The following is a 16,917-nucleotide window of genomic DNA, read 5'->3' as shown; positions in this document are numbered from 1 at the left end:
TACTTTTCTTCCTCAGAGTAGTATACCTGGATACTACTTTGGGACATTTCCTGTAAACAGGTAAGTAAAATTGTTTTTGTTAAAGAGTACAATTTTAAAGAAGTCAAGGGTGTACTCTAGTTACACCCTCAGCAGCACTAGGGTGGCCGGTTGCAGAGTGCTGAGGTCCAATGTTATCCAATGGGGGATGGGGGTCTCTGGTTGGTGGCTGCTGGCGAGCAGGCCACAAGGTTGTTAGAGCCAAGATCCAGGTGTTAAGCTTAGGGCAAAAGGGGATCGTGTTTAGCACAAAAAATGCACTCGCAGCGGCGCAGGAATGGGCTGGGTGCGGAGTGCAGGTTTGGCGTTGGATTCCCTGTTGTTTACAATGGGGATTTTTCTTTTTGGTTTTCAGCTGCAGGCTCGGTCCAGGAAGACTTCCAGGAGGAACCAACAGCTGGGCAGGTAGGTTGGAGGGCTCGGGGACGTAGGTGCACCTCGGGTTTTCTTCTCCAGGGTGCAGGGAGGCTGGATGCAGAGGTGTCTTTTGAAGTTGGATGTCACCCTACCTGTTCACTCGCTGTTGGGGGAATCTCCGTGCAGAGGCTGCAGGCGATGTTGGGGAATCTTGGAGGGGCCAACCCGCGGTGGACTCGATCTCTGGAGTGCTGGGGGACCTCGCTGGGACCGGTGGGCCACTCGAAACTGGGCCGTCGGCGACAAGTGCAGTGGTGGTTCTAGGCATCGGGTTTCTTTTTCCCCAGCAGGCTCGTAGTCTTTCTTTGGTATTTCTTCTGAACAGAGCTCCTGTTCTCAGGAGATCCGGTCTTTGTTAAAGGCAGTAAGTCCTCTCAAGGGTTCATGAGGTTGCTAGCTGCAGGACAAGACGATTTTTGGTGCAGGATCTCTGGAAACTGCAGACGGCCGGTAGGGCTGGAGCCAAGTCAGTTGTTCTCTGCTGTCTCCTCTATTGGGCGTCTCTTTCTTAGCTTGCAGGAATCTGTCTTCTTGGTTCAGGGCTGCCCCCTAAATACTGTATTAAGGTGGTGTTTTAGGAGTCTCGAGGTCAGTAACCAATGGGCTTCTGACCTTAGGGTGACTACACTCTGGGTGTGCTCACCCCACGTGGGGGAGTGAGCACAATCCCTAATCCTGATTAGGAAGTGCCTGCCATCTGCAAGATAGCAGGCACTGAAGAGAGGGCTTTACCTCGCCTCCCCCACTGTCTTCCCCCCAAAAAGGAGGGAAGACAGGCCGGGGGGGGGGGTCGATCCTGATAGCAGGAGAGGCTGGAACCGCATTACAAAGGCTGCCAGGCCTTTGAAACTCCCCTGCCACAGATGGCTCTTCCTGGCCTGCGGAGGTATGAACACCTAACCCAGGAAAGGTTTTGTTTCTGGGCTCAGGGAGCAAAGGCTCCTACCCTAGGGGTCCAGAAACATCCCTCAAGGTGGCAGGCTGGTTTGCACCAGTCAGGGAACCCACCAGAGGCTGGGTTTTTTTCAGGGGGCATCTCTAAGATGCCCTCTGTGTGCATTTTTCATTAAATCTCACACTGGCATCAGTGTGGGCTTAATGATCTGAGAAGTTTGATAGCAAACTTCCCAGTTTTCAGTGTAGCCATTATGGTGCTGTGAAGTTCGTAATGACAAACTCCCAACACCATATACTCTTAATGGCAGCACTGCACTTACAGTGTCTAAGAATGGACTTAGAGACTGTTGGGGTACAGGGCTCATGCACCTGTACCCTTACCACTGGTATAGGGCACCCAGCTAGAGGTATGACTGATCTATGCCAAAGGCAGTGGTTTGTAGGCATGGGACTCTGGAATGTGTGCCATGTCGACTCTTTAAGTTGTTCTGCACCAAAACACGTAGCTTACAAAGGCGGTGTGTGTGTGTTTGTAAAGATACAGGGCCTCTAAGGGTGGCACAATAAGTGCTGCAGCCCTTAGAGGTCTTCCATGGTCACGGTACCCTGGGTACCTGTGGTACCATTTACCAGGGGCTGATATGTGGCTAGAGATGCCAATTGAGTTAGTTTTGGGGAAAGAACACAGTCCCTGGGAACCTGATTGGCAGGGACCTAGGGCACATCAAGTCAAAGTGCATCAGTAATCTGGCAAAAAAGTGTGGGGTTACTGCAACAGAAACCCACTTTCCTACACTATATACATGTTAAACATAGAATAAAATAACCATAAGTAATATGTACCTTTGTTAAGCAGAGCTAACAAATATCTATATATTAATAAAGACAATGTTTACACATTTTTATACACAGGAATACACATATGTAGGTTTACATATATAGTCCAAATAAATGCTTCCATACACAGAGGCATACTGTATATTTATGTTTGAGTTTTATGGTTATGTGGGGAAGAGCCAACTCTTGAGTAGTCTTCTGAAGATAAGGTGGTGTTGTATGGCCAATGGGGATATTGTCAACATCGCCATGATGCTGCTTTTGCGCACGTTACTACATGACTTTCTTTATGCAAGACTTTGTTTATGCCTTCCATATGAGAACCGTTTGCTTTGTGCATTCTCTGCTTGTTCCTGGAGTTTAGTCTGAACACTGTAGGCACGGTCGATAAACAATGACCCTTGTTATTCTGTTCTGGTCAGTCCCTAGGACCTAGACAAAACATGCTAACACTGCTGCTGGAAATGCATGCTTTGATATTATGGGGATGCATGGTTGGTTAACAGACAATTGGAGAGGGATCTTTCCAGGGAGAAGAGCCATGAAGTTCCTATGATGTAGATATACCATCTAGGCACTAAGGTATGGGGTCTGCTGACAAAGCTCAGAGATCTTCTATTATATAATAATACGACTTCTTACCAAGGGGAGGGTGGATAGGCCTTATAGTCCTTTATCCACTGTCTTTATATGATGACATCTCCCTTTATGATATATGGCCTTGCTGCAAGGATAACTGTATCGATATTATGCATTTTGCTGCTGGTTGTGGCTTGTATACTGCGTTTTAGAGCACAATAGTTAAAATAAACATGTTAACTCTATTCATGTCATGTTCAATTCTTATTGTGGACATGTGCGAATGAGTGAGCGAAAAATGTGTCTTGTTACCGCGATTCCTGAGAGACTCTGGAGTTTTGTGTACTGGGGTGTCTAATCATTTGCATCTTCATGATTGGTTAGGAGAGCAAGTGAGACAATACAGCTAGTCGGTCCTGGGGTTGTGGGTACTGAGGCGGTAGGAAGGCATAGCCCCTATACACAGAGGTTCTGTATTCCTGCGCATAGTTCTGTGTATGTGCAGAAACACTGCAACATGGTGCCACCAACGTTTGGTCTGGTACTTATTCGCGAGACCCCTGAGTAGTGCTTGTGTGTGTCCAGAATACCCTCTCACCGGTTACCAGAAATGTCAGTGGTGAGTGGGCTTAGCCTCCTATATCTGATGTTTATAGGTTTTTCAAGCTTGGATTTTAAAAGCTTGCTCTTTGTTTTTGCCCGTGTTTGCGATACCACTCTTTTGTTTTTCTAATTATGGCGGTTGCCATTTTGCTCCAAACCACGCTCCAGCCACGGTTTATCTGACTCAATATGGGGTCTCTCATGCTGGGGCTGCTCTTATTTTTCTTGTTGAACTGGATGCAGTGCAACGCTTCAAGCTTTTCTATTCTTGGGCTACCTTTCCAGCAGTGGATGGTAATAATAATTTGTTTTACGAATACGGCCTTCGTGGTTCTGCGGGAATATAGAACTCTTGAAGTTTTGCTGACAGTTTGGCAGCAAACCATGGGGTTTAATGACGCCCTTCTTCACCCTATTTCTGTTTGCCCCTTATCAGTAGATGGGGTCACGTGTCCCGTTTTGGCTGGGTATACACCACATCCAAATTACCTGAACGCTCCTAATGCAGAGCTACGTCATTACATACGTCTTTGATACATATTCATAAAGCTGTGATACAGTTTATGTCACGCAACATACAGGTGGCACAACCTGGAGTTGCTGCAAAGCCACTGGGACACAGTGGTCTGGTTATTAGTCACCTCATGTTTAATTCCGTGATGAGTAAACGTCCACAGAATAAGGATGATCTCCCTTAATGGCTAGCAGAAATGTTTGAGCAACTCAAAGTTGTTTTTCCAAATACCACTGCTGTGGAGAAGCACAGGATCATGACCTTGAGTTTACCTAAAGCCTCATTCCTGAATTGGCTGACTGTACCGCTTGGGGAAAAGTGTTTGCAGTGGTATATTCACTGTGTTTCGTCACCCCCTCCTTGACCGCTCTACCGTCCGTCCCCAAAAGGGTTCACGATGAACATGGGGCAGAAGCGGACCTTGAGTTGGGGATACAATTGGTGGGGGTGTTCAATATTGTTTGCGATATGAACCTTGCTAATGTAAAGGGAGAGGCTGTTAGCCTACAGGTGAGTCAAGTCTTAGAAGAAGTTGCAGACGCAGACAAGCAACATGGTTCCCAAAGTTTATCGCCAAGGCATATAAAACCTTAGGGCAAAATATTCTGGGAGTTAAGCATTTTACACAAGCTCAACAAAAAGCCCAATCTGAAAAAGATGAGTGTCCAGTCTTTCCTAAAAAGAACTGGAATAAAAGTCAGCGGCAGCAACAACAGAAACAAGGTTTTCGTGCTGGTTCACCGACACTTGAAGCTTCTGAGCGAAGATATGTGTTGCGTGCCTGCTCTAAAATTAGTGTTGAGCATAAAAAGGGGCAACCCATCTATACTACCAGACCTGGGTCAACATGTACAGTACAAAAAAAGGGTGGTCTTGGTAGCAAATTTATTTGGGAGAAAAGAATGAATAGTAGTAGCAAGAAATACAACTACTTCATCGGAGCATAAATGCAATGTATTCAAGTTGAAGAAAGGGATAAAAATCCCCAATGCGATTACATTCAAAGCATTAGTGACAATAAAGACAATACTGTTGCTCAATATGATTCTCAGTGCAATATATTACAGTGCTCTGGGTGCAAAAGGGGAGATAGGATACGGGTAGGTGTAGAGTGATAACGTGAAGGAACAGGGACAGGGAAAAGGAAATCGTGACATATGTACATCAATATTTCATTATATAAACTTTTCCGCCTTAGATATGTCAAGAGTTCCCAACGAAACACATAACTCTGATGGACAAGTGATTCTTTCAAGCAATGTCGCTGTAGTCTGTGTTGTGTGGGTGTTGTCGACGTTTCGGCCCCTAGGGACAGGGCTGACTGTGGCCCTTGCAGCGGGGTCTTCTTCAGGACTGAAAAAGAGCACCTGGGAAATAATTCAAAGGATGGGTGTCAGAAAATAGAAGGATGGTTGTATGCGCTACTAATGTAGTAAGGTAAATGTTACCTACTATGTTAGAAGGTGACAGGTACCCTCCGTCTGTCAATCCAAAGGAAGGGCCTATGAAGGCTCTTGTGGGAAAGAAGGAAACGGTCACATGACTGCTGGTGAGGACTAGCCTAGACCAATCGGGCTATGTCTATTGAGTGCCCATGGGTACTTACTCAAGGGAGTGGACGTTACAGCGCAGTGTGCTTGCAAACAGAAGGGAATAAGTTCAATATTTCAGAAAAAATGGAAGAAGAAGGTGTCTGTCAATGAGGCATTTGGACTGGAAACTTAAGAAACGAAATTATACAAACCGGGATCTGCCCCGTGCAGAGATCTCGTGCGTTTGTCTAGCTTGGATCTGATGCCCGCTGACCTCAAGGGATTAGAGTGGTTGCGGCTTCCCTTCACAATGACAGCAAGATGGCGGCACGGGGCTGAACTCGCGGGCGGAAGAACAGCATACTCTGTGAGGTGAGCCGCCCTCCAGCGCACTTTGCCCGCCGACCCTAGATGCTGGCACGCACCGGTCCCTGGCTGTCGACCTCTGCAGTGTTGCCCTTTTCCCAGCACATTCGGAGTGAAGCATTTAGCGCTCCTCCGCCCGTTGCCCCAATTGAGGAGAAGCGCCGCACAGCACGATCGGATCCATCGTCCGATGACTGCAGGATATTAGAACACTTGGGCATAACTTTGCAGCGGCAGCAAGATGGCAGCGCCGAGCTGAATTTGCAGACAGAGCCACAGTGTCCCCGTGGAGGTGAGCCGCCCTTTAGCGCACTCTGCCAGCCAACCCTAAATGCTGCCCCAGCCTTCCTGGACACTATAGCACCGACCGGGACTTGTCACCACTGTAGCCCAACGCCGCAGCAGTGTGGCGTGTCAGGATGCACTCCGCAGGATCCAGTTGTAGCAATTATGTTCCACCTCCGGACCTCACCAACACACTGATATATTTAATTATACAGCGTGTTCGAGCGGTCGGGCGAGGGAAGGAAGGGAAGGGAACAGGGGGGAAAGGGAAGCTGTAAAAGAAAACACACCAGTTTGTAACATACACATATTATGCTACTCTCATTGCATTCTCACTAATGTCATGTTAATCACCTGAAACATGCTCTCAAAGTCTCCTGTTTCAGCAGAGATAGCCCCTGAAGTCATGTAGTCTTCCTTCCCCCTAAACAACACAAGAACACCTTGATTACTATATGAGTGATCTACGGTGAGTGTATGTGCTAATATCCTATTACGCACCCTATGTTGTAAATATCCAAACAGAAAAATGGAATCCCTCTAAAGACACCACTACCAATCAATTCTTGACACAGTATTCTCCAGAGACAAAGGAAAGCATAATGTAGATCAATATCCTGTACCCTTCCTATATAACAAAGACTTCAGTGTTGCATGGACTCCTTCATCCATTAACTCAACCAAATATCCCAGATAGGAATAACAAATACGGTAAGATGTGGTGAACTTTACCACTATCTTCCGCTTTGATCGTTATCCATCAAATTTACAATCCAGACTCCAAATACGGAAAAACGTAGTTCCAGTCACTACTACTCTCCGCTTTGAGACTTAGAATCCAGGCTCGAAGTATGCTGTCTCTATTGTTTTGTAACGGTAATGCGTGGAATCCTCCACTGCATTCTGCTCTCATTCGATACCCTCCACGGTATAATTACGAAGCTGTTCATAGGATCTCCTTTGAATAAAACAAAACAAAACTCGCCCGCTAGCTGGGGCACAATCAGAACACAGTACCTTCGATAGCAAGACGCCAAAGACTGAGCGGTCCGGTGGAAGTAACCAGGATACCAACCACCGACCCGGATGCTGAAAGAAAGAATACGAACTGCCAGGAGAATCACCAACCAGAATCACGCACAACGTTTGCCAGCCCCGCCCTCACATTTATAGTGTCACGATCGTGAAGGCTCATGGGAAATGTAGTTTTAAATAGTCAGGTAGGCGCGACGCTCTTAAAACCTGACATGGCACGCCATTCCCGGGCTCACCCTTGCGTCCCTGGCTGCCGACCTCAGCAGTGTCACCCCTTTTCTTAGTGCCTTAGGAGTGGGGCACTCAGCACTGCTACACCTCATTGCCCAATTGAGGAGACGTGCCACACAGTGTAACTGACACATCAGACACGCCCGAGCCACTAGGTCCTCCATTTTGTTCCATCCATCTCATGCCGCCGCCTCCTCTTACTAACTCCGCCTGTCGCCATTGATCTGGAGCTGCTAGATGCCTCCAGTGAGCATGCTACGCCAACTCTAACATACCAGGCTCCTCTGCCCCCTCAGGAGCAGGAAGCTGAGCAAGTTGACAGAGAGGGTCAGCCACCAAATAGCTCATCGGCCTGCTCTATGCTGAGCGTTGAAGACTGCATCACACTATTCCGCCCTGAGAAGCACGTCCACTGCGCTTATTGCCACGTGCCACCCCTGTGCGCATCTCCTCTGAAGCAGACTGGTAGTGCAGGCTATTACTAATGGCTGCGGCTCGGTCCCGGAAAGACAGATCCATGAAAGACCTGCTGCTCAAAGCGGGGGTTAGTGGAACAGAGACCATGTCACATGCTGGAGGGGCTAGCGAGCGGAGGGGGATGGCTGAACCCGAAGGACCTGTCAAGCAAAGTGTCCTGGAATCACTCTTTGTGGATCTTACCAGGGAGTTTCATACGATGAAGAGGGACCTTACAGCCAAGATTCGCGAGATGCGCAAGGACATCGATTCTGTGGGGGAGCAGGTGGACGACTTAGAAAACCAAACTGCAGCGAGGGACGAAGAGGTATCCCAGCTTCAGCAGGAAGTTCTCAAGCTATGAGAGCAACATTTAGCCCTTCAGTCCCACACGGAGGACCTGGAGAACCGCACCCGCCGCAATAATAGACGGATTCATGCAGTGCCCCAGGGGGCAGAGGAGCAGGACATTGAGGCTTTTGTCGTGGATATGTTTCGCCACATCTTGGGAGATCCACCCGGAGCAGGAGATCCGACTCCACCGGACGCACCAAGTGGGCCTTAAAATATCACCCACGGCCCCTCTTCCTGATATCCTGACGTGCGTCCATGATTTTAAGCTTAAAGAGTGCATCTTGTGCGAGGCACTGTCTCATCATCCCATTGAATTTCGCTCCTGTAAGACTCTTCTTTTCCAAGACTTGGCTGCGTCTACCTTACAGAAGCAGCGCGACATCCGCCCGGTTACCGCATTTCTACGCTCCAAAGACATTGCTTACTCATGGGGACACCCAAATGGGAGGGCAAACTTCGGCAAATACACTCTCTGGAGGAAGCGGCATCACTCCTACGACTACCAGAGGTTGATCGCGCTGGACCGGTGAAGGCTTCTACCTCTAACCGCCGTGACAACAGCACCTTTTGGCAAAGGGTTGGCACTGTGTTGATGGGCCCCCGTCCAGATCCAGAGACGATGGCCAAACAAGGCTCAGCAGTCCTTCAGTCGCTGTTAAAAGTCTCCAACTCCGCAGACTGATCCTTCCTTTCTTTATCTGCAATGCCAATTCTGCTGCCTTGTAAGGTCACACCAGCCGTTATGATTGGGGTCTGGGGTGGGGAGGGGTTGGTGGGGGCTCCTGCTATCCATCCCACTTCTCACCACCGGTGCATAGCCTGGGACATTTGTGAACTTTTCACATGACTGGTTTTTTCTTCACGTTCGTTCATGGGGGTTGTATTTTCCCTTTTTGTTGGGTTGCCTTCTCCTCCTCCAAGGCCCATTCAAGGTTGTACTACACTTTCACTGTGCCTCCCACATTTTTAGGAGCAATGTTGTTGCCTATGGCGCTTTGGGGTCATCATCTCCAGGTTCCCTTATGTTCAAGTGGTGTCCCTAATGTAAAAGGGCTAAATAATCCTACTAAACGCCGAGCTCTTTTGTCCTACCTGGAACGCTCAGACGCACACATCTGCCTGCTCCAGGAGACACACCTGCTCCCTGCAGATACCCACCGGCTACGATCAAAGGCATTTCCCCACCAGATGTTTTCGTTGGCCACTTCCAAAACTGCTGGTGTTGCTATCCTGGTCTCTTCTAGGTTTCCGGGATATGAGGGTAGCAAACTAGCCGAAATTAGGGGGATGTTTCTGGTGTACACTTTTACCTTAGACACCCACACGTTCTCAGTAGCCTCAGTATATGTCCCCTATAGGGGCAGGAAGGTTTCATCAAGACAACAATCTAGGAACTCACGAATCTACCAGACAAAATGGCTCTGCTGGGAGTGGACTTCAACATAGTACTAGATGGCGACAGCGATCGCTCTGGGCAAAGTGGGGCCAGGCTGGGACTTTGTCCAAAGCAGGTAAACGGTCCTTGGTGGAAGCTGGGCTCACTGATATATGGAGGCTTCGGCACCCCACCACCAGGGCATGCACATTTTATTTTATTATGACTATATTTTTACCTCTGATTCTGTGTGCCTAGGGTTTGGAAACAACTACAGGAGGCTCGGACACAGCTAGCAGGGTTGGATGTTGAGCAAGCTGAATATGCGACTCAAGCATGCCTTCTACATAGGTGAAGATCGCTGTGTGCGGCTTCTCGCAAACCGACTTCACGCACAAAGACAAGCCCATAGAGTGGCCATAGTACAAGACCCTAGAGGGGGCGAGTGTAGCGAAGACGCTGCAATCATAGAGGCCTTCCGGTGATTCTACGAAACATTGTACTCGGCTCAAGTCCCAACCAGTCCGATATCTCCACAGTGTAGCTACATCTGCACTGCTGCTGTCTCAGGCAGCCGAACTAGAAGCCCCCATTCATTTGGAAGAGGTTATTTCAACGATTTCCCACCTGAAGCTTAATGAGTCGCCAGGCCCCGATGGGTTTAAGTCTGGTTTTCATAAAAAGTTCTGTGGGATATAAGCCCCGCTTCTAACGCATGTTTTTAACTCTGTTGGGTCATCCCCGGCCTCTTCCTTCCCCTTCTCTATGTTAGAGGCCTTAATAACTGTGATTCCCAAACCAGGAAAAGATGCCCGTCTGTGCGGCTCTTACCGCCCTATTTCCCTTCTCAATGTGGACCTAAAGATCTTTACCAGCATTTTAGCAGCCCAACTCTCTCGTCACCTCCCCGGTCTAATAAATCCGGATCAATCAGGCTTTGTTCCGGGGCGACAATGCTCCGACAATACCAAACAACTTCTCCATTTGATGGACTGCTTGGAGCGCTTCCCGGCGAAACGCATGATTCTATCAGTCGATGCCGAAACGGCGTTCAACATGGTCCACTGGCTGTATCTTCGAGCTACGCTAGCCCACTTTGGCCTACCCGACTGCTTCATTGATTGGATTTTTCGGAGCTATGCCAATCCCACAGCCACAGTACGGGTGAATGGTGTGGCGTTGGTGGCCTTTTCCATATGCAGGGGAACCAGACAGGAGTGCCTGCTTTTAGCGCTCCTCTTAGCTCTCTATATGGAACCCCTAGCTCAAAGAGTCAGTGATGATCCATCCATTAAGGGAGCGTGTAAAAAGGGGTTCAAAGACAACCAGTAACCAAAGACCCTTTTATGTTGCCCGGCGGTGTCGCCTCTATGACCCACCAATATTAATCAACGAAGAAGCAGGCGCTGGAGACTGGAAGGCAGGAAACGAGGATTTTATTCTCTCCGGAGGAGAACACATCAATTCAGACAGCAAGTATCATCACGAGGTGCTCTAACCACATTTCTGAGGCCTGGCCTCTTATACTAGGGTTTATGACCTTTATTGCACGTAACACATTCTCGCAACACTTTGATATTTTGAAAGAACATCCTCGGAATCTCCCCTACAGGCCCGTTCCCACATACATTTACAGTTGAATTCCCCACCCCGGTCACAACAGGTGATGATTGTCACGCAGCAGGGCATTCCGCCGATTCACGGAATGCATGGGGTTGATCGGATCTCATAGGGTGGGGGCTTTGATCGGCTCGAGGGTCTTTTGATGGGGAGGGGAAGCTTCCTACTGTACGGGGTAATAAACAGTATCCGCAGGGCCAGGTGGTGGCCTGGGAATAAGGAAGACAAACGGGGACACAGGAAAAAGGGGTTTGCATCAAAAGGATCTGAGACCATGAAAGGAATGAGGGGAGGTGTCGCGCTGGGAACAGGATGGGATTCTGTGGCGGAGCTGCGCTGACGAGGGGTTTATGACCCAAGGCATGAGAGAGCGGGGGTTGTCAACGTGCGAGGGATGTTTGCGAGGTTAGGAGAGAGAGAGAGAGAGAGAGAGAGAGAGAGAGACGCGCCGGCTATCAGCGAGGGGCAGGGAGGCCATGGTGTTTAAAATGGCTGCTGCTTACGCGCAAGGCATGTGAGAGTGGGAATGACCGGTGCGTGGGGGTCTTTCGTGAGGGTGATTCTGATCGTAACGGCTAAAATATGGCGGATGTGCATGATGAAAAGTGTGGCATCGAAAAAGGGCAAGATGGCGTAGATAATGTTCACTAAACTATATTAATTTTCCACAGTCCTCCCTTTAACATTTCCAAGACATCTTGCTGGCCTATTTCCTATCTATACCCATTGCAGCGGTCATAAGTAAAGGAGAGGGGACTTAGGCAAAAGAACTGTACATAAACATCACATTATAAGCATCACATTGAAAAATCTCATCATCTAGTAGGCGGGTTCATCGTTAAGTTGGTTGCAGAAAAAGTCATAGTATTGCAATATCAGACTAGAATTATGTAGCGAGGGCGTTGGGTACAGATCATAGATACTTATAGTCATTTGGGATAGGAACTGGTAAGTTATCATATAAGTAAGTTCTTTTTGTACTTGGCGGGAGCATAGTCAGTCCAATGGTGGTTGGGAGAGAAATGAGATATAATAAAAAATAAAAAATCAGAGTTCTCAGTGTCTTTGTCGTCTTCTGTTGGCACTGTTAAGCACCTGGATTACAATTCGTTCGGTCAACAGGAATGTTCATGTGGATTGAGCCGTTGGAGGTCTGCGGGCAGGGGTACATTTTGTTTTGTTTCGCCAGACCTCATAGGAGAAATGCGTTACGGTTTTGGAGCAGGTGCATTTTCTTCCGTGACCCAGAGCATAGTTATTAGGAGGCAGAGGAAGGATTGTGATGAAAAAGTGCGATTGTCTTTGAGTTATGGGGTCTGTTTGTTTCTTGAGTCTCTGTGGTGGGTATTTCCTGTTGCTTCCATCATCATCGAGGCGTTCAGCAGCGGGTAGAACCACATACTTCGTTCATCTTCTCTTTAGGGGCGACCCTTGGTGGAGTTCTAAGTCACCGTTCTGAGATTAACATAGTTCGTGGTCTACTTAGTCGGAGCTCCCTCCCTTTTGACGCAGGGAATACCCTTCTCTGGATAGCTCAGTAGGATTTGGAGGAACTTGAAAGTTCAGGTGGAGAGGTGTGTGTGTGAACAGTCCTTATGGTGGGTCGGAGGAGGAGGGGATGGAGCAGGGCCAAGTCGGGAACAGATCAGGGGGACGGAGAATTTGAGACAGGCGGGTCCATAACCAGGTTCAGAGAGCGGGGACTTTTTGGCACACGTCGATCATAGGGCAGGGGCTTCAGGTCAGCCCTTTCCTTAGCTTTGTCTGAAACAGTGCCTCATCCTGCGACTCTTTACTGCTGTGTTCTCGCCTTGGCCTCCGTTGCTGAGGTTCCACGATCCACAGTCAGGCTGCGTGCTCCCACATCCGGTCTCTTTTCTCCTCCGACAGTGGTACCCTTGAATGAGTTTGAAAAGACAGTCTTTAGAGATTTTGCAGAAGAAAGTAATTACGTAAACCTATTTCTCTCCCAACACCAAGCAACTGGGGTAAACATCTGCTACATTGAGATTTGCAGCCAACGTATAAACAATTGATGATGGGTTTGCTGGATTTTCTACAACTTCCCTTTGTGGCTAATTCTTTGGCGTTTTGTTGGTTATTACATTCATTTGTCGTGGTACGAGGTCTGGTACCCATTCATTGCATTCGTCTATTACAGTAGATGTCAGTTCTTCTGGTAGAGACCCATTTCCCTAGTACGAGTCTTGCAAGGCTAGGCCGGTCTTCAGGGCTTTGTAACTTACGGAAAAATGCAACGTGCCATTCACCATAGTCTGGTAGGCATCCTTCTGAGGGATGAACATAGGCTAAACGACTCTCCATTACATAAATGCGTCCTATCTTTTAGCTAAACATCCTATTTTCAACAAGGTTTACTGCAACAAGTTCTTTCAGTTTTCGATCTAATTTTAACTTTGCACACATCTTTCTAACTTTCTATATAGACTCTCGCAACCTGGTCACTACAAAAAACTCGGGGGGTGGGGGGGGTTTGCGATAATTATTAAACTTAATCTTTGGGGTGGGTGGGATCTTATGGAAAATAACCAGGAACACAGCGAATTGGAGCAAGGGGCGTTTTTCAGATTCCCGTTCAGGGCAGCTGATACCAAACTGGGGGCAATTTGGGAAGACGGGGGTGTCTCGATTATTTCTTACTGCTTGGGGTATGGAGACAATTTGGAATGGGGAAGGTCGCATTACCACAGACACATTTTTATCATAGAAGCCACTGACAAATAGCTCCCTGACTGGGGGTCAAATTTAGGGAACCTTAGTCGTCTTACCTGTCCCTTTTCTTTTGGCCAATTTAAATTTCATCCATATTTAGCAGAAAAGGAGAGGTAGTAACGTGGTATCGATACAGTTTTATTTAGGACGAATTTGTGCAAATACTTGTGGTATTTGGGGCCAATCAGGAGGTGCACCAGGTTCGCCAATTAGGTGCCAGTCGCTAGGAAGAGGGAAAGTGTGGAGGGGTGAAAAAGAGAGAGAGTAACAATAGGCCAAACAGTACACGTGTGACATGGAGAATGACCGTGTATTGTTTGGGCTATTCAGTGCGTTACCCAACGTTAGTCGTTTCGGGTCTGTGTTAGGATGTAGAAAGCATGCAGTTTTGAGACGGAAGAGCATTAGGTCAGGTACAAAAAAGGTCGCGCATTGGGTAGGGCGTCTTTTTGTGTCGTCTTGCAGCGTTAGTCCGTTTTCATGCATCGGACGTGACGCGGCTCCAGATCCCTTACGATACCCTAATCGGGACTCCAATGTAACCTGCAGAGGAAAAAAAGGAGAAGGGAGGGGGAACAACATTCGAGCACATCAAATGCACGGGCACGAAAGTCCTTTACTTACCACATACTCGTACTTATCTCCTCGGGATATAATCCCTAGGGTCTTGGTTTCTGAAGTCAAGGGGGCGGGCAGTGTGATAGGTGGTTCATGGGGGGTTCGAGGGTGGCATTATGGATCATGTGCAGGGAAACGCTAAAAAGAGGAATCAGAGGTGCCTAGCGCGAGGTACCTGGTTTTGTAGATGTATCTGGCCATCGGGATCCTTAAATCATTCCCAAAGCTGTGATGTTCTAAGGCATATCAGTTCTTCGGTCAACCCTGTCCCTTAGTTCCTTCGACCACCATACCTTTATAACATTCTATCAATCACACTGCTTTACTTTACCCATTCTCAGAGGTTGAGGTCCTTCTTCATACGTTAGTTCCTGAGCTTAGTCGCATATTTTGGAGGCAGCGTATCATACCTTTGATTCGATCATCAATCCAGGGCCGAACAATCATTTTTCAGATAACCTTAAAAAAAGAGCAGAACGGTTGCGCACAGAAAAAGCCCTCCCACCAATTCCCACATTTACAAAAGTATGTGATGCCTATTCATAGTTTGGAAAACCTTTATTTGCATAATCGTTCAGTACGTAAAATGTGAGAGTGCAATCATATTTTGGCCGGACATGTCGACGATGGAAGCACATACAGTAGGGGGGTTATTTCGCGGCACAAGAACATGTTAGAAAGGCCTAATTAATTATTTGCAAGTAACAAAAAACGTTTCATTGCGTGATGAGGGATCAGGGGCATTTCAGTTCATAAATGGAAACACAGTCAAGCTCATTGTAATCACATTTCCTAGATGTATACCATGGGTGTGCATCATAAGCGACGTTATGTACCAGTTACAATAAATATCAAAATAAATCGTTCATTGAAATCAACATTTTTACGGGACCCCTGTCAAATGTTCGTCAAGTGAACCCTCCTCCCTTTTTCATCAAGTGCGCAAAGGTTCGTATATGAATCTTAGTACATCTAGTTTCATTAGCTAAGGAACACCACGAGGCATCCGTTAGTTCCTATTGATACCGGCGCCATTTTGGGCGAGGCCGGTTTAGTCCGGAAGTAGCATCAGGGGCAAAAAAATGTCTCCGACGATTGGCGGTTGGACCAGGGTCCCTTTCGGCAGTTCAAAAAAACCTGTGCCAACAGAGGGGCTGGTGGTGTGGACCGTCAATCAAGAGAGGGAGGGAGGTAGAGTCTTTCTTACCGGGTCATGTTGATGTTCAGCCGGAACTTACTCGAGTTCGTTAGCCCATAATGTTCCTGGGTGGTTCAGACGGAAGCTGATGCAGACACGAGAGCACCGTCATCTTGTTGCTGTGCCGTGGTTATTTCATTAGTGATCAATGCAGCTGTTCCCCACCGGAAGCCTGAAGGGGCTGAGGGCTCTTGGGACTTTGGTAGAATCTTCAAAGTCGAGGGGATGTTTGTCGATGGTGGGGGCTTGCGCCCAGGTGGGCAAATGCCCGAGTTGCAATTTCGGACAAAGTTACTCCAGAGGCCTAGACCCGCCTTCCGAGGGCCCAGACGCCATTTTGAGACCCTGCGGCAGCCGCCCTCCGTCGTATCTTTCAGGAGTGGAAGAAACTTCTTGTGGCAAAAATGACAGAACATCATGCTGTTGGAGCAGGACATTTTGGTTCGGGGCGCCAGGGTGCAGCAGTGGAGCCTTCATCTGGGGAGGTGAGGGAGGCTCGTCCGTGCTGCCTCCCTCTCCCGGCGCATCCTACGTCGTCCCTTCGAATCAGGGGTGCACATGATGACCACCCTACACCCCTGATTCCGACTCTTGGGGGACCATTGTACGTCCGGTGCTATTCAGGTATGCCCGTCGGACATTGTATGTCCTGTGCTGCGAAAATATACCAACCGGACATTTGTAAGTTCTGTGCAGCGCAGGTATATGGCCGTCGCCCGGCTGGAGGACATCGGCGCCGGACCAGGGCAGGGAGGCCTCCTACCTGCGGAGGCGGGAGAGGGCTTGTCCGTGTCGCCTCTCCCTCCCCGCCCACCCTGCATCCGTTCGATGGAGGAATTCGTGATGGCCGGACCAGGAGATACGAGGGAGGGGGTCATTTGCATCCGCCCCCTCCCTACCCGTGGCCCGGGGAACGCCATCCCTGGAAGGGTAGTATGGGAAGACCATTTCATTGCCTGCTTTGTGGAGCCTCCGGTACCTTCTCGCCGGTGATCTCTTTTGGTCCATGGCTGCTGGCAGGCCCCGCCCCACACGTGCTATGTGTTTCAGGTGGGCGGGACCATCGAACTGTTACATTTCGAGGACTTCCGGAGTGAGCATAATATGTTTTGTATTTCTCCTATTAGTACAGTTTGTTTTAGAGAGAGTTCTACTAGTTATTCTATTTACCGTTGGTTGTGTGTTTTCTTTACCGTAATTAAATCCTAAGTTATATAATAGACGTTTT

The sequence above is a fragment of the Lissotriton vulgaris genome, chromosome 5 (genome assembly GCF_964263255.1).
Source record: "Lissotriton vulgaris chromosome 5, aLisVul1.2, whole genome shotgun sequence".
Classification (NCBI taxonomy): Eukaryota; Metazoa; Chordata; class Amphibia; order Caudata; family Salamandridae; genus Lissotriton; species Lissotriton vulgaris.
This window is presented reverse-complemented; position numbering follows the sequence as displayed.